This window comes from Gossypium arboreum, chromosome 8 (genome assembly GCF_025698485.1).
Source record: "Gossypium arboreum isolate Shixiya-1 chromosome 8, ASM2569848v2, whole genome shotgun sequence".
Lineage (NCBI taxonomy): Eukaryota > Viridiplantae > Streptophyta > Magnoliopsida > Malvales > Malvaceae > Gossypium > Gossypium arboreum.
The window spans coordinates 6,500,231-6,519,502 of NC_069077.1; the positions used below are offsets into that span (position 1 = coordinate 6,500,231).

Here is a 19,272-nt window from a genome sequence, read left to right on the forward strand (position 1 = left end):
TTTCAATCTTATTATAAACCGAATGGTATACATAATATTTATACCGCAGAGTCACGTAGGAATAGAATAGATATATAATATATTTTGCCTAAAAATATATAATATATTCCTTAAAAATGATATCCATAATAATATTCTAATCGTATCGACGTAAAAAAATTTCTTTCGGTCGTTAATTGAGGCGATTATTTGAAAATTTAAAAATCGACTTTCGATTTTATTAACAAAGGGAGTCGCCACCGATCCTTTTTTATAGGTGTGATCGGACACCTAATAAAATTATTTTAAAACAAAAAGAAGGCCAAATTTAGGTCACGTGAAAGTCGAGAAAAATTGGGGTTCGAGTCGATTCTGTGAGGAAGGTATTAGCACCCTCGCGACGCCCAAAATTGGTATCTCATAAACATGTGTTGACTTGATTTTCAAAAATACGAGTTCAATATAATATTTAATCGTGATCCGGTTGAAAAGACGAGAGAGATTTTAGTTTTTGATTTTTTTTTTAGAAAGGGTGTCCCGTTTTTTAACACAAGCCGACGAATTTCACCCAACATAGCGATGAAATCGATGGCTTAATATTAAATCGGTACATTGCCTTAGTTTTGAAATTAATTAAAACATGAGAAAAAATATTCCTAAAGTGAGAAATTAAAAATAGATAAAGGATGCAAAAAAATGATATCATTAATGAAAAATATTAACATGGAATACTAGAATATTAGAATAACAATAATAATGATATTTACAAAATAAAAATAAATCATGTACTAATAATAAAATAGGAAAAATGATATATTTGGTAATAATAATATAAAATAATAATATGTACATAAAAATACATATATATATATATATATAATAAAAGTATGTAATAATAATAATAATATCTACAATAAAAGAAAATATTAGGAAACGTACATAAAAAATATATACATAAAAATTTACAACAATAATATAAAATAATGATATGTAAAATATATATATATACATATGTACATAAAATATACACTAATACAATAATAGTTATAATAATACTAGCAATAGTAATAATTTGTAATAATAATATATACACAATATGGTATTTAAAATATATATATGTATAATAGTATTTCAGAGTATGTACATGAGACAATATAAAATATATACATGGAAATATACAAGAAGTATACAACTAATAACATTAAGAATATATATATAATATAAATATAATATATACAATATACACATATGATAAAAACTATTAATATGTACATGTATATCTACATACACATTAAGTAAAAGTAGTAATGCTAACAATATTAATAATAAATATAATAATAGATATATATGCATATAATAGTAAGAAACGGAACATAAAGAAAATATATATATAGCTAAATATAATATAACAATAACAATATATAAAAATAATAGTGATAACAATATTACATATATAACATGATTAATATTTAAAGCTAAATTAAATAGCAAAATAATATGAAATCCAAGGTAAATCGAAAAATAAATGAAAAGAAGAGAGAGGGAAGAGAGAAGGGAGGGGAAGGAAATCAGCCAGGGGGTCCACCGATCGTCGACTGGTCACGCCGTTCGTCGTCGTGGCTACCACCACCGCATGGTGGCGGAAAAGGTAATTTTTTATATATTTGTTTTGTATATATATTTTTATTATATTTTTTATTATGATGTATATATATAGATTAATAGATTCGAAAAAGAAAAAAAATAAAAAATAAAAAAGAGTAAAATAAAGAAGATAAAATCACCTTTAGGTATTTTTTGAAGATAAATTCTTTGTATTGATCAAAATTTCCCCTCTTACATGATTTTTGAATGGCTTTTTATAGCCATCTTTTACATGATTTTCTATTATTTCTTTTTCTATTCTGTAGGTGGTGGTGGTAGACAATGGATATCAAAAATGGGAGGAAAAATGGGGCAAGTGGGAAAATGGCTAGGTGACTAGGGTTTCTTGGTTTTTTTTTGGGGGGGTTAGGTTTTTCCTTTTTTTTTGGGGGTTAGGTTTTTTCTTTTTTTTTTTGGTTAGGTTTTTTTTTTGGGAGGGCTTAATGGGCTTTTGAATTGGGTTTAATATTTGGGTTTTTTAATGGGTTTGGGTAGATGTAAATGGGTCATGGGTTAAGGGTTTTAGTGGGTTTAGAGGTTTGGTTGGGTTTTGATATAATCGAGCCCAGGCAATTTGGGTTTCTACAGCTGCCCCTCTTTGCTCATTGTCGTGCAACGATAATAGAGCAAAGACTTTCAAGGAATACCAAACTTGCCCGGTCTTGCTTGGTCTTGACTTGCTTTGGAACTCTTCTTGTTTAGTTAGTCCCTTTTCAGTCCACCGCATCTTGTAGCTTTGGTTCAATTCACTGCAAATTCGGAGATATGCCTTGTAGCTTCAATCTGTTCCAATGTAACTTCAAGGATATGAGATTTGTGGCTTCGATCCGCTTCACTGTAACTTCAGAAAGATAAGATCTACAACTTCAATATGCTCTTCTATCGCTTCAGTGAGATAAGGTTTTGGTCTTCTCTTCTGCCACTTTAGAAATGCAAGATCTGATATCCTCGATCAGCTCCACTGTAACTTCAATTAGCTTCACTGTAACTTCAGGGATATAAAATCTGTGTCTTCGATTAATTCCAGTCTTTATTCTTTACTCGGCATGTGATCCTGAGCTTAACTCATTTCTCGCAATATGAATTGACTCTTTAAAACTTGATATGTGACCCGAAGCTCAACTCACCTCTCGTAATATGAGTTGATTTTTGCAAAGCATAAATTAAAAAAAAATCAATTGAAAATACCTCGGCGTGTGGCTTGAGGCTCAACTCACCTCTTTCAATATGAGTTGATTTTTTTGACAAACATAAATTGAAAAAAAAAAATTGAAAATACCTCAGCGTGTCCTGAGGCTGCTGAACTCACCTCTCGCAATATGAGTTGATTTTTTTTTGGAAAAACAAAATTTGAAAAACAAAATTTGAAAATACCTCAGCGTGTGATTCAAGGCTCAACTCACCACTCGCAATATGAGCTGATTTTTTTGAAACACAGAAATTGAAGAACAGAAATGGAAAACACCTCAGCGTCTTGAGGTTCAACTCACCTCTCGCAGAAATTAAAAAGCTCAACTCACTTTTCGCAATATAAATTGAAAAAATACCACAATGTGTGATCTGAAGCTCAACTCACCTCTCGCAATATGAGTTGATTTTTTTGAAAGACAGAAATTGAAAATACCTCAGCATGTGAACCGAGGCTCAACTCACCTCTCGCAATATAAGTTGATTTTTTTGAAAACAGAAATTGAAAATACCTCAACGTGTCTTGAGGCTCAACTCATTTCTCGCAATATGAGTTGAATTTTGAAAACAAAAATTGAAATTACCTCAGCGTGTCCCGAGGCTCAACTCACCTTTCGCAGTATGAGTTGATTTTTTTGAAAGACAAAAATTGAAAATACCTCAACGTGTCTTGAGGCTCAACTCATTTCTCGCAATATGAGTTGAATTTTGAAAACAGAAATTGAAATTACCTCAGCGTGTCCCGATGCTCAACTCACCTCTCACAATATGAGTTGATTTTTGAAAACAGAAATTGAAATTACCTCAGCGTGTCCCGAGGCTCAACTCACCTCTCGCAATATGAGTTGATTTTTTTGACAATAGAAATTGAAATTACCTCAGCGTGTCCTGAGGCTCAACTCACCTCTCGCAATATGAGTTGATTTTTTTTGAAACAGAAATAAAAACATCAAAATACCAAAAGATGTCAACTGGTGAAACTCAGATGTCTTTTCCTTTGATTCAGTGCGACTCTTATTCAAGATTTCTTGCTCTGCTGGAGTACCCGTATATGCCATGTATGATGTTATCATGATATGCACATGTTTGTCTTAAATGCTTTTATGCCTACATGATTATGCAGTGCTCCTTAAGCATGTTTGTCGTATGTCCATTTAGCCACGATTGTTGAGGATCTGTGTTCATTGCTTTGATTCTCGACTTTCTCTTCAGTCCTTATACCTGTCTTCAAGCTTCACGAGTAATCGACGTTTCTCAGATATCACTCTTCTGCCCCCGATTGAACTTTGTTCTTACTTTGAGACTCTTGTGCTTATCAAATTGTCATCCATGTAATGCTTAACATTTCTTTTGTTTAGAGTATGTCATTTCACCATTTATCATGTAAATAAACACATAATGAGATGCATGAAAAATGTCAGATAGGGACAAAAATGATATTTCATATTCATCTATTTCAAATGTGGCAAACAAAGCAAGTTAAACAATGAGAGTAAAAAATGTCAATAAAAAAGATAGGATCGTATTCAACGGATACAAATGCTCTAGATATTCAACACATGAACTCTTCCTCGTTCCTTAATCAAAAATCTTTTCGAGCGCGGCTTCTTGCGTAGAAGATTTCGAGCTTTCAAAAATGCTTCAAATACTGTAGCCTCACTGCTTGACCTATCGTTCGACCGCCAGGTTTGTTTCATTAGGACGCCCTCTCGGGTTTTCATCCTAATCTTTTTGTACTAATCAAGACGCCATTTTCGGGTTTTCGCCTTGTTCCTTTTTTTTCAGGCATAATATTTCTTCACAGCATCTGAATTCACTGGATTCGGTAACTCATTCTCATCCATCTCAGTGAGAATCAAAGCTCCTCCTGAGAAAGCCTTCTTTACGACATATGGTCCTTCCCAATTTGGTGCCCATTTTCCTTACAGGTCTTTTTGTATTGGGAGAATCTTTCTCAGCACGAGTTCTCATTCGTGGAATTCTCTTGGCCATACCTTCTTGTCATGGGCCGCAATCATCCTCTTCTGGTACATCTGTCTATGACAAATTGCCTTTAGACGTTTTTCTTCGATAAGGTTTAGCTAGTCATATCGAGCTCGAACCTATTTTGCTTCCTCTAATTTCGACTCCATTAAAACTCGTAGAGAGGGGATCTCAACTTCGATAGGTAGCACAACTTCCATTCCATATACCAGAGAGAAAGGAGTTGCCCCCGTAGATGTCCGTATAGATGTGCGATATGCATACAAAGCAAATGGTACTTCTCGTGCCAGTCTTTATATGTCTCGGTCATTTTCCCAATAATCTTCTTAATATTCTTGTTGGCCGCTTCAACAGCTCCATTCATCTTTGGGCGATAAGGCGAGGAGTTATGATGCTTTATTTGGAATTGCTCACACACTTCTTTCATCATCTTGTTGTTCAAATTCAAGGCGTTATCTGAAATGATTCTTTCAGGTAAACCATATCGACAAATGATTTCCTTTTTCAAAAACCTGCAAACCGCAGTCTTCGTCACATTGGCAAACGATGCGGCTTCTATCCATTTTGTGAAGTAATCAATAACCACAAAAATAAATCGGTGTCCATTAGAAGCTTTTAGAGAAATTGGCCCTATAACATCCATGCCCCCACATAGAAAAAGGCCACGGATAAGTCATGACGTGAAGGGGCAAAGGGGCTACATGAATTTTATCACCATAAATTTGACATTTGTGGCATTTTCGTGCGAAATTAATGCAGTCGATTTCCATCGTCAGCCAGTAATATCCAAGTCTCATAATCTTCCTAGCCATAGTGAAACCATTGGCATGTGTCCCGCAAATTCCCTCATGGACATCTTTAAGTATTTTTCTGGCTTCAACAGCATCTACGCATCTCAAGAGCACCTGATCTTTTCCTCTTTTGTACAGGATGTCCCCATCAAGAACAAATCCCGCTGCCATTCTTCTGATTGTTCTTTTGTCGTTCTCATTTGCTTGTTCGGGATACTTTTGATTCTTGATATATTCTAAGACATCATGGAACCATGGCCGTCCATCTATCTCTTTCTCAATGTTGAAACAATGTGCAGGGACTTCATATATGCTCATTTGAAGAGGCATTATTTCTGTTTCCCTATTTGCTTTAAACATTGAAGCCAAAGTGGCCAGGGCATCAGCCAATTGGTTTTCTTCTCGTGGGAGGTAATTAAAAATTATTTCTTCGAATTCTTTAATCAACTCTGCCACTAGATCTCTGTATTTAACCAGTTTCGAGTCTCTCTGTAACACCCCTTACCCGTATTCATCGCCAGAATAGGGTAGGAGGCATTACCGGAGTTTACCGAATTAATTTTTCGTTAATACGAGTTAAATACTATTTATTTACTAAAACATGTCATGGTGTCCTTTAGATGGGCCTCCAAAGCCCAAAACATACTTCGAGACTAGACTAGAATTAAATCGAAACCATAGGGATTTTTCGCAAAATCCCAAAGTTTTTTTTTTTTTTTGCTCAATATAACCCCTTTATAAATATCTAACCTTCCCTGCAATTTTTAAAACCGAGACCAATCCAACCAACCAATTCATTTCAATCAATTTAATACAAAATTATACTTCTATTATAATTATACTATTTAACTTACTCATCATTCTTTACTTTAATATATATTCATTAAACAAGTCTTAATATTTATATAATCACCAAGCCTTATACATGCCATATAAATCAAAAAGGAAATTTACAAAAGCTACCGGAGATAATCTGGATAGTGTGATCCTCTGTGTTGATCCGATCCTCCGTATACTTCCACGTCAATCTACAAGAGACATTGAATACATTCAAATAAGCTTATAAAAGCTTAGTAAGTTCATAGGCATAAAACATAAATCTTACCAAATATTTATACACTTATACTATATACACAATTATTAAGTTCACCTGTCAATCACAGTCATTGGTGAGTTCCCTATATAAACTCACTACCACTTATCCATTTCCATTAATTCTTTTGGGCCCATTTGTCATATATCATTCTTTAACCAAATTAGGGAATGGTAAAGGAAAATTGAGTACTTCACTTTCACTTTGCCATAGTATAACTATGGGCTTGCATATGATCACTTATCACTTTTTAAAATCATAGTCCTGTCACGGTCTTACACTGATCAGATAAGTGCAGCTAAAGCTACCACTTATCACTTATCACTTGTCCTTGATCGGATAAGAGTAGCTAAGCTACCACTTATCATTTGTCACTTATCATCGATCGATAAGTGTAGTGAGGCTACCACTTATCACTTGTCACTTGATCGAAGTACTCAAATCCGACATTCCACTCAATTTGATCATTTATTCGATTTTCAAGTTGTTATTTTATTTTCTATTCATCAATAAATATATTTCATCATACATTATATAATTCATAAAATTAACATATAATCATTAAACTTCAACCCTATGAACTTACAGGTTGATTTGTAAAATTTGTGAAAATTCGGGACTAATCAGCTACTTTTTCTTTTCCTCGACTTGCTTCGGGTTCTCGATCTATCATTGTAAAATCATTCATTTATCAGTATTGACTTCATCTTCAACCCGCTTATAAGTAATATTATCTATAATTTAATTGTTTACTTATGTATTTTCCAATGTTGTCCATCGGTGTCATAGTCACTAGATTATTTTTATCTTTAGCTACAGAACTCCAAATTAGGATCCGCTAATTTTATCTGAAACTAGACTCATATATCTTCTTATCATAAATTTTTTGGAATTTTTGGTTTAGCCAATAAGTACAGTTTATTCTTTAAAGTCACCCTGTTCTGCTGTCTGACAATTCCGACCCTTCTTCACTCAAAATTAATTATCTCTTCGTACAGAATTCGGATGATTTCCATGTTTATTTCTATTGAAAATAGACTCATTAAGGATTTTAAAAATATAAATTTAAGCCCCTAATTATTTTTATCCAATTTTTTATGATTTTTCAAAGTCAGAACAGGGGATCCCGAAATCATTCTGACATTGTCTCACAAAATCTATTATATCTCATGATCTACAATTCTGTTACTTACACCGTTTCTTCTATGAGAAACTAGACTCAATAAGCTTTAATTTCATATTTTTTTCATCTTCTAATTCAATTTCTACAATTTATGGTGATTTTTCAAAGTTAGACTACTGCTACTGTCCAAAACTGTTTTAGTGCAAATGCTGATTTCGATTTTTGCCCCAAATTTCACAGTTCATACAATTCAGTCCTTGCTCAATTAATCCCTCAATGAAGCTAATTCTTCCCAATTAATGCTTTACCTTAACATTATAAGTTATTTCACAATTATTTAAATTCAGAATTTCCTCATAAAACCCTAACTTCAAACTTTTTCACCTTTAGATCCCAAACATTCACTTTCTATTCAATTCTTTCAATAAAATCAGCATATAAACAATTTAAAACTCTAATTCCATGCTAAATCATCATATAATTCCAGCACATATTCATATCAACTTTCAATTTCTTTCATAGAATCAAAAACTAATGAATTCAACAAGTGGACCTAGTTGTAAAAGTCATAAAAACACAAAAATTTCAAGAAATAATCAAGAATTGAACTTACTTGCAGTAAAAATATGAAAAACCAGCTTAAGAAAACCCTTCTATGGTGTTTTTGCTGATGAGAATGCAGAAAAATAATGAGAATTCTAGATAATTCCACTTTAGTCCTAGTTTATTAAGTAAATTTTTGCAAAATTCCAATTTTGCCCTTAATTCATCAATTTTCCTGCTGATTTCATGCACCTTGCCGTCCAGCCCAAATAGACCTGGGTCTATTTGCCTTTTAAACCCTCTTTCTTTTATCATTTAAGCTATTTAATCATTTCCCATAATTTTACATTTGTTACAATTTAATCCTTTTTATTCAATTAACTATCGAAACTTTAAAATTTCTTGTGAAACTTTAATACTAACTTATTAACACTCCATAAATATTTATAAAAATATTTATGGCTCGTTTAAAATTTTCAAACTCTCGATATCTCGTTTCGATTCTAATTTAATTTTTTTTTAAGTACACTATTCGCTATTTCAAAAATTTTCCTAACTTCACACTTAACTTATATTCACTAAATTATTAATATTTTCTACTCATTTGTCGGATTTAGTGATCTCGAATCACTATTCCGACACCACTTTGAAAATTCAAAGCTATTACAATTCTCCCTCTTAAGAAATTTCGTCCTCGAAATTTGTTACCAAAATAGGTTCGGATATTGTGATCTCATTGATTCCTCTGTTTCCCAGGTTGCCTCCTCCACACCATGTCTATGCCACAACACTTTTACTAACGGTACCTGTTTGTTCCTTAACTCTTTAATTTCCCAAGCTAGAATTTTCACCGGTTCTTGAATAAGTCATGTCGGGTTGGACCTCTATTTCGTATGAGGAATTACATGTGACGGATCTGATCTGCACTGTCTCAACATAGACACATGAAACACGTTATGAATCTTTTCAAGTTCCGAGGCAAAGCCAATCTATAAGCTACCGACCGATTCTTTCAATGATTTCATACGCCCAATAAATCTGGGTGAGTTTTCCCTTTCTACCGAACCATAAAACTTTCTTCCACGGTGACACTTTCAAGAATACACGATCACCCACATTAAACTCTATATCTCTTCTCTTTAAATCTGCATATGATTTTTGTCGATCGGAGGCAGCTTTTAAACAATCTCGAATAATACGAACTTTTTCTTCGGTTTCCCGAATTAAGTCCACTCCCATTAGTTTCCGTTCACTTAATTCAGACCAATATAATGGAGTTCTACACTTTCTTCCATACAGAGCTTCAAATGGTGCCATTTTAATACTAGTTTGATAACTATTATTATAAGCAAATTCGACTAAAGGTAAATACCTTTCCCAGCTGCCGCCAAACTCAAGTACACAACACCTTAACATATCTTCTAAAATCTGAATCACTCGTTCTGACTGCCCGTCTGTCTGAGGATGAAAAGCTGTGCTGAAATTTAATTTAGTGCCCAAAGCCTCCTGTAATTTGTTCCAAAATCTCGAAGTAAATCTCGGATCCCGATCCAAATAATAGATCTTGGAACTCCATGTAATCTCACAATCTCGAAATATACAATTCGCTTAACTTCTCCAATGAAAAATTTGATCCGACCGAATAAAATGTGCCGACTTTGTCAATCTATCAACGATAACCCAGATTGAATCTTTCTTTTTGAGTCACAGCAATCTCGATACAAAATCCATCGTAATGTGTTCCCACTTCCATTCGTGAATCATAATAGGTTGTAATAAACCCGTTGGTACTTGATGCTCGCTTTCACTTGTCGATGATTAGACATTTTGCAACAAATTCACAAATCTCTCGTTTCATACTAGGCCACCAAGTATATTCTTTTAAATCGCAATACATTTTGTACTACCGGATGAATAGAATACTTGCTATTATGAGCTTCAGAAGAATATCATTTTCAATTCTGAATTATTCGAAACACAAATTCTATTACGATAACGCAACATACCACCATCATCAACGTTATATTCTGAACTCAAATTATCCTAAACCGTTTGTCGTTTCAGCACTAGTTTCGGATCATCACTCTGTAATTCACGGATCCGTTGAAGGAATGTAGATTTTGCTTTCAATTCGCTAATCTTGAACCATCTTCATTAATGAGACAAATGAACATTCATTGCTCGAAGTGCAAATAATGATGATTTTCGGCTAAGTGCATCAGCGACCACATTAGCTTTCCCTGGGTGATAATCAATAACAAGATCATAATCTTTCAATAGCTCGAGCCACCGTCTCTGTCTCAAGTTTAGCTCTTTCTGTGTCATCAAATATTTCAGACTTTTGTGATCGGTATACACATAACATTTTTCCCCATATAAATAATGTCTCCAAATTTTTAAAGCAAACACAATCGCGGCCAACTCCAAATCATGGGTAGGGTAATTTTTCTCGTGTGGTTTTAATTGCCGAGAAGCATATGCCACTACTTTCCCTGACTGCATTAAAACACAACCCAAACCATTTAAAGATGCATCACTATACACAACATATGGTATACCTGATTCTGGTTGAGTTAACACGGGAGCTTCTGTCAACATTTTCTTCAACTGGTCAAAACTTTGTTGGCACTTTTCAGACCATACAAATTCAACATTCTTCTGAAGTAGTCGAGTCATCGGCAAGGCAATCATTGAAAAATTTTTAACAAATCGGCGGTAGTATCCCGCTAATCCCAAGAAACTCCGCACTTTTGTTACGTTCTTTGGTGTTTTCCAATTCGCCACTACTGACACTTTACTTGGATCTACTCGAATTCCTTCAGCTGAAACAATATGACCCAGAAATCCAACCTCCTGTAGCCAAAATTCACACTTGCTGAACTTTGCATACAACTGCTTCTCTCTCAAGGTCTGCAACACACTTCTCAAGTGTTGTGCATGATCGAGCTCAGATTCGAATAGATCAGTATATCATCAATAAATACAACCACGAATCTATCCAAATAAGGTTGAAAAATTCGATTCATCAAGTCCATAAATGCGGCGGGAGCATTAGTTAAACCAAATGGCATTACCGTAAACTCGTAATGACCATACCGAGTTCGAAGGCGCTTTTGCACGTCACATTCTTTAACTTTCGGTGATAATACCCGGATCGAAGATCTATTTTTGAAAACACAAGAAGCACCTTTCAAGCGATCGAACAAATCATCAATGCGGGCAAAGGATGTTTGTTCTTGATTGTAACCTTATTTAACGTCGTAATCTATACACAATCTCAACGAGCCATCTTTCTTTTTCACAAACAAAACAGTGCACCCCAAGGAGATGTACTCGGTCTAATAAACCCCTTATCTAACAATTCTTGTAACTGAGTCTTCAACTCTTTTAATTCTGTCGGTGCCATTCTGTATGGTGTTACGGATATTGGAGCTGTTTCCGGGATCACATCAATCACAAACTCAACTTCACGATCTGGTGGTAAACCCGGCAATTCCTCAGGAAACACATCAGTAAATTCATTAACAACTGGCAACTGTTTCAACTTTGATTCAGAATCCCAAATATTAAGAATGTAAGCTAAATATGCTTCATTACCCTTCCGTATTAGCTTCTGAGCTGAAAAGGCTGAAATAATTCGGACATTATCTTTCATATTTCTGAACTCATTTGAAATCATTTCTCTGTCGATTTTTCAAATCAATCCGCTTTCTCGACGATTCACTACTGACGTCATGTTTTGTTAACCAATCCATTCCCAGAATAATATCAAATTCCCGAAAGGGTAACAACATCAAATCAGCAGGGAATTCACAGCCTTTCACTTTCAGTGGACAATTACGACATTAAATTAACCATCACACTTTGACCTAATGGATTAGTGACTTGTATATCATAATTAGTGGACTCAACAGATAATTTCTTTTCAGATGCTAGCATAGTGCAAATATATGAATAAGTAGACCCAGGGTCTATTAATGCATAAACAGTAACATCATAAAGATAGAAAATACCAGCAATTACATCAGGAACCGTAGCCTCTTCCCTTGCTCGAATGGCATAGGTACGTGTTGGTGCTCTATTCTCTGATTGACCAACTGGTTCTCTTATACTCGAACGGGTAGCCCCTTCTTTGGGGAGTGGTTCTCTGTATCTCTTTCTGATCCACTTCATCTTTTTGCAGCTGGGGGCAATCTCGAATAAGATGATCAGTAGCCCCACATTTATAACAAGCCCCCATCTTAGTCCTGCATTCACCGAAATGATGTCTTCCACAATATTGACACTTAGGCCGGGGAGTATTCTGAACACTGCTCACACTTGCTGCAGGTCTATCAAATACCTTGAAATCAGATTGTCTTGATCTACCTCTACCCAATCTTCCCGCACGGATGTAGTTCGACTAATTTCTTCTCTAGATTTCTTCACCGCAAATCTGAAAATGACTTAGAAGCACCTCTTTAAATGACTCTTTATTTTTCCGATCTCTTTGCATTTTCTCGTTATATACTTCTTCAAGCTTTTGAGCACAGTCGACGTGAACAACGAACTCTCGTATTTCATTAGCCCCAATCATCATTCTAATCTCATCATTTAACCTTTCTTCAAATCGATACACATTTCTTCTTGGTGAGGTACAATGTCTCGAGCATATTTCTTTGAGGTAGACAAATTCTCTTTCAGATTCGCCATCGACTTATTTCCCTGCCGTAGATCAAGAAATTCTCTCTTTTTCTTATCTAGATATCTTTTCCCCACATATTTCTTTTTAAACTCGTTCTGGAAAAATTCCCAAGTAAGCTTTTCTGCAGGTACTACAGCTTCCACAGTTTCCCACCAATTATATGCTTCTTCTTTTAACAATGAAACGGCACATCGTAGATAATTTTCCGAATAACAAGTTATCTGTTTAAAAATTCTTACCAAACTTTGTAGCCAATACTCAGGTTTCTGAGGTCATCATCGATCTCCTCGAAATTCCTCACTCCAAACTTTCTAAGCTTTTCGATCGAGAACGTTTACTAGTTTCAATTATTGAAGGAGGTGGAGGAGCAACCGGAGGTACCGTATGTGGTGCAGTAGGGGGAGGAGGTGGTTGAGACTGACTTCTTTCTTGTATCACCTCCTTATACCACTGATTCATAACTCCATAAATCATATTTTTAAGTTCTCGCTCTCGCATCATAGAGATTGGAATATCACTACTTGTTCCTTGTTCTGGAGTCTGCACTCTACTGTTAGCTTCCTCCTGTTCAGTACGTTCAGGTCTATCTGACATCTTTATAATCAGAGAGTATCTATAAAAATGACAAAGATTAGATCGGATCATACACATCACACTATCACAGATTTATATGGCATGTATTTCTAAACACTTTACACATAACACATGTTCCGAGAACCGGCTAAACTGGGCTCTAATACCACTAAATGTAACACCCCTTACCCGTATTCATCGCCAGAATAGGGTAGGAGGCATTAGGAGTTTCATCAATTAATTTTTCGTTAATCTGAGTTAAATACTATTTATTTACTAAAACATGTCATGGTGTCCTTTAGATGGGCCTCCAAAGCCCAAAACATACTTCGAGACTAGACTAGAATTAAATCAAAACCATAGGGATTTTTTGCAAAATCCCAAAGTTTTTTTTTTTGCTCAATATAACCCTTTATAAATATCTAACATTCCCTGCAATTTTAAAACCGAGACCAATCCAACCAACCAATTCATTTCAATCAATTTAATACAAAATTATACTTCTATTATAATTATACTATTTAACTTACTCATCATTCTTTACTTTAATGTATATTCATTAAACAAGTCTTAATATTTATATAATCACCAAGCCTTATACATGCCATATAAATCAAAAGGAAATTTACAAAAGCTACGGAGATAATCTGGATAGTGTGATCCTCTGTGTTGATCCGATCCTCCGTATACTTCCACGTCAATCTACAAGAGACATTGAATACATTCAAATAAGCTTATAAAAGCTTAGTAAGTTCATAGGCATAAAACATAAATCTTACCAAATATTTATACACTTATACTATATACACAATTATTAAGTTCACCTGTCAATCACAGTCATTGGTGAGTTCCCTATATAAACTCACTACCACTTATCCATTTCCATTAATTCTTTTGGGCCCATTTGTCATATATCATTCTTTAACCAAATTAGGGAATGGTAAAGGAAAATTGAGTACTTCACTTTCACTTTGCCATAGTATAACTATGGGCTTGCATATGATCACTTATCACTTTTTAAAATCATAGTCCTATCACGGTCTTACACTGATCACATTTATCACTTGTCACTGATCAGATAAGTGCAGCTAAAGCTACCACTTATCACTTATCACTTGTCACTGATCAGATAAGAGTAGCTAAGCTACCACTTATCATTTGTCACTTATCACTGATCAGATAAGTGTAGCTGAGGCTACCACTTATCACTTGTCACTGATCAGAAGTACTCAAATCCGACATTCCACTCAATTTGATCATTTATTCGATTTTCAAGTTGTTATTTTATTTTCTATTCATCAATAAATATATTTCATCATACATTATATAATTCATAAAATTAACATATAATCATTAAACTTCAACCCTATGAACTTACAGGTTGATTTGTAAAATTTGTGAAAATTCGGGGACTAATCAGCTACTTTTTCTTTTCCTCGACTTGCTTGGGTTCTCGATCTATCATTGTAAAATCATTCATTTATCAGTATTGACTTCATCTTCAACCCGCTTATAAGTAATATTATCTATAATTTAATTGTTTACTTATGTATTTTCCAATGTTGTCCATCGGTGTCATAGTCACTAGATTATTTTTATCTTTAGCTACAGAACTCCAAATTAGGATCCGCTAATTTTATCTGAAACTAGACTCATATATCTTCTTATCATAAATTTTTTGGAATTTTTGGTTTAGCCAATAAGTACAGTTTATTCTTTAAAGTCACCCCTGTTCTGCTGTCTGACAATTCCGACCCTTCTTCACTCAAAATTAATTATCTCTTCGTACAGAATTCGGATGATTTCCATGTTTGTTTCTATTGAAAATAGACTCATTAAGGATTTTAAAAATATAAATTTAAGCCCCTAATTATTTTTATCCAATTTTTATGATTTTTCAAAGTCAGAACAGGGGATCCCGAAATCATTCTGACATTGTCTCACAAAATCTATTATATCTCATGATCTACAATTCTGTTACTTACACCGTTTCTTCTATGAGAAACTAGACTCAATAAGCTTTAATTTCATATTTTTTTCATCTTCTAATTCAATTTCTACAATTTATGGTGATTTTTCAAAGTTAGACTACTGCTACTGTCCAAAACTGTTTTAGTGCAAATGCTGATTTCGATTTTTGCCCCAAATTTCACAGTTCATACAATTCAGTCCTTGCTCAATTAATCCCTCAATGAAGCTAATTCTTCCCAATTAATGCTTTACCTTAACATTATAAGTTATTTCACAATTATTTAAATTCAGAATTTCCTCATAAAACCCTAACTTCAAACTTTTTCACCTTTAGATCCCAAACATTCACTTTCTATTCAATTCTTTCAATAAAATCAGCATATAAACAATTTAAAACTCTAATTCCATGCTAAATCATCATATAATTCCAGCACATATTCATATCAACTTTCAATTTCTTTCATAGAATCAAAAACTAATGAATTCAACAAGTGGACCTAGTTGTAAAAGTCATAAAAACACAAAATTTCAAGAAATAATCAAGAATTGAACTTACTTGCAGTAAAAATATGAAAACCAGCTTAAGAAAACCCTTCTATGGTGTTTTTGCTGATGAGAATGCAGAAAAATAATGAGAATTCTAGATAATTCCACTTTAGTCCTAGTTTATTAAGTAAATTTTGCAAAATTCCAATTTTGCCCTTAATTCATCAATTTTCCTGCTGATTTCATGCACCTTGCCGTCCAGCCCAAATAGACCTGGGTCTATTTGCCTTTTAAACCCTCTTTCTTTTATCATTTAAGCTATTTAATCATTTCCCATAATTTTACATTTGTTACAATTTAATCCTTTTATTCAATTAACTATCGAAACTTTAAAATTTCTTGACGAAACTTTAATACTAACTTATTAACACTCCATAAATATTTATAAAAATATTTATGGCTCGTTTAAGAATTTTCAAACTCTCGATATCTCGCTTCGATTCTAATTTAATTTTTTTTAAGTACACTATTCGCTATTTCAAAAATTTTCCTAACTTCACACTTAACTTATATTCACTAAATTATTAATATTTTCTACTCATTTATCGGATTTAGTGATCTCGAATCACTATTCCGACACCACTGAAAATTCAGGCTATTACACTCTCACTTCTCAATCTCCACGGATTTGGTAAATCACCAAGGCTGAGTCTCCATATACCTCTAAAGTTTTGACGTTTCGTTCAATAGCTACACGAAGTCCCATGATACATGCCTCATATTCCGCTATGTTATTGGTACAGAAGAAATTCAGCCTGGCAGTGAGCGGGTAATGGTTCTCTTCTGGCGATACTAAGACTGCTCCAATCCCATGCCCCAATGCGTTCGATGCACCATCAAAGCTCATCTTCCATGACTTCTTTTTTGATGACTCGCCCTTTTTTTCTATAATGCACATCAAATCTTCATCCGGGAAATCAAATCTCAATGGCTCATATTCATCCATTGTTCGGGTTGCTAAGAAGTCAGCTATTTCGCTTCCTTTTATGGATTTTTGACTCACATAGACAATGTCGTATGTCGTACTCCGACAGTAAAATCTGCCATCGTGCCATTCTTCCTGAGAGTGCAGGTGATTCCATCATGTACTTTATTGGGTCCAGCTTTGAAATTAACCATGTTGTATGATACAACATATATTGCCTGAGTCTCCGAGCTACCCAAACTAGAGCACAACAGTATTTTTCAATAAACGAATACTTTACCTCGTATTCAGTTAACGTTTTGCTGAGGTAGTAGATCGCCTTTTCTTTCTTTCCTGACTCGTCATGCTGCCCCAGTATGCAACCCATTGAATTTTCGAACACTGTCAGATACAAAATTAATGGTCTTCCCGAAGTTGGCGGTACTAGTACTGGAGGACTAGATAAATATTGTTTTATCTTATCAAAGGCCACCTGGCATTCCTTATTCCATTCTCCCGGGTTATGTTTTCGAATAAGCCGAAAGATTAGGTCGCATTGGTTAGTAAGTTGAGCAATGAATCGGGCGATGTAGTTTAACCTCCCTAAAAATCCTCTAACTTCCTTTTGTGTTCGCGGAGGTGGTAACTCTTGAATGGCTTTTATTTTATTTGGATCAACCTCGATACCTCTTTCACTGACAATGAAGCCTAACAATTTTCCTGAGGTAGCCCCAAATGTACATTTGGCCGGATTAAGCTATAGCTGGAACTTTCTCAGTCTATCGAACAACTTCTTCAGGTTCACTACATGCTCTTCTTCCCCTCGGGATTTAGCAATCATATCATCGACGTAGGCCTCTATTTCTTTATGCATCATGTCATGGAATAACGTTACCATAGCCCTCTGATATGTTGCCCCAGCATTCTTTAACCCAAATGGCATCACCTTGTAGTAGAATGTTCCCCACATTGTTACGAAGGTAGTTTTCTCCATATCCCCAGGGGCCATCTTGATCTGATTATACCCCGAGAATCCATCCATGAAAGAAAACAATGAATGTTTTGTTGTGTTATCCACCAACGTATCAATGTGTGGTAAGGGAAAATTATCTTTAGGACTTGCTCGATTCAGGTCACGATAATCCACGTACATTCGTGCTTTGCCGTCTTTCTTTGGCACCGGGACTATGTTAGCCACCCATTCTGGATATTTGGAGGCTTGTAGGAAGCCAGCATCAAATTGCTTATTGACTTCCTCTTTTATCTTCAACAACATCTCAGGCCTCATCCGTCTTAGCTTTTGTTGAATAGGCTTGCATTCTGGCTTTAATGGAAGCTTATGGACCGCTACATCTTCATCCAATCCTGGTATGTCCTGATATGACCATGCGAATACATCTTTGTATTCACAGAGCAAAGCAATCAAATTATGCCTGGTGCCCCCTGAAATAGAAGTCCCAATCTTCACTTCTTGCTTCCTTTCTTCAGTTCCCAGATTTATTGTTTCAACAGATTCTTGATGAGGAAAAATCTGTTTATCCTCTTGTTCCACCATTCTTAGCAAATCAGGAGACGAGACATAGTCTTCAGCCTTTTCTTCGGCTTCGAATTCTCCTAAACAAACAACCTTCTCAAAGTCGATTTCAGGACTCGTAACGGGTTTGTTCATGCTGTTGACATCTGAGCACCTGAAAGTTAAATGGAAAAGGAAACTATAGAGGGGCATCCAAGTAAACGAAATGTTATGGCATGGGATGAGGCAAATGTAAGGATTGGCTATGAAATGAGAAAATGATTATGAAATTAGTGATAATGTGAAAGATTATGACGAAATGCATCTTCATTGATATTCATTCGAATGATAAAGAGTGAATGCAGGCTCTTACAAAAGAATTCCATTATATCTAAGGACATAACAGAATGTTAACGTTTGAGCATTACTCTGAAGACTTATAAACTACAAGAAGATCCTCGGCAGTCCAATTGTTCAACTTGAAACCCAAGGGACAAGGGCGTATCCTTGAGACGTCTTTACTTGCGTTAGCTTATTTGTCAATTACATTTATACTGACATTCTGAAGACTCCTTTCAATTAATAACAGCGTGCTTTGTATATTATCCTGTCTGGGGTATATCATTCCTGCAGATGTAAATGTTTTTGACAAATGAGGGTACGTTATGGGCTCTCATTCTATTTCTTGGCCCAAATTTCTCGCAATCCTTCTCTTCTGATCCTTCTTCCACTGTTTT

General features: G+C 34.7%; 1 pseudogene; it reads right to left on the reverse strand.

Annotated features, from left to right (window-relative positions):
- Nucleotides 1–4,592: 4,592 nt before the first annotated feature.
- On the reverse strand, nucleotides 4,593–18,625 carry LOC128296430 (uncharacterized; annotated as a pseudogene).
- Nucleotides 18,626–19,272: the final 647 nt, after the last annotated feature.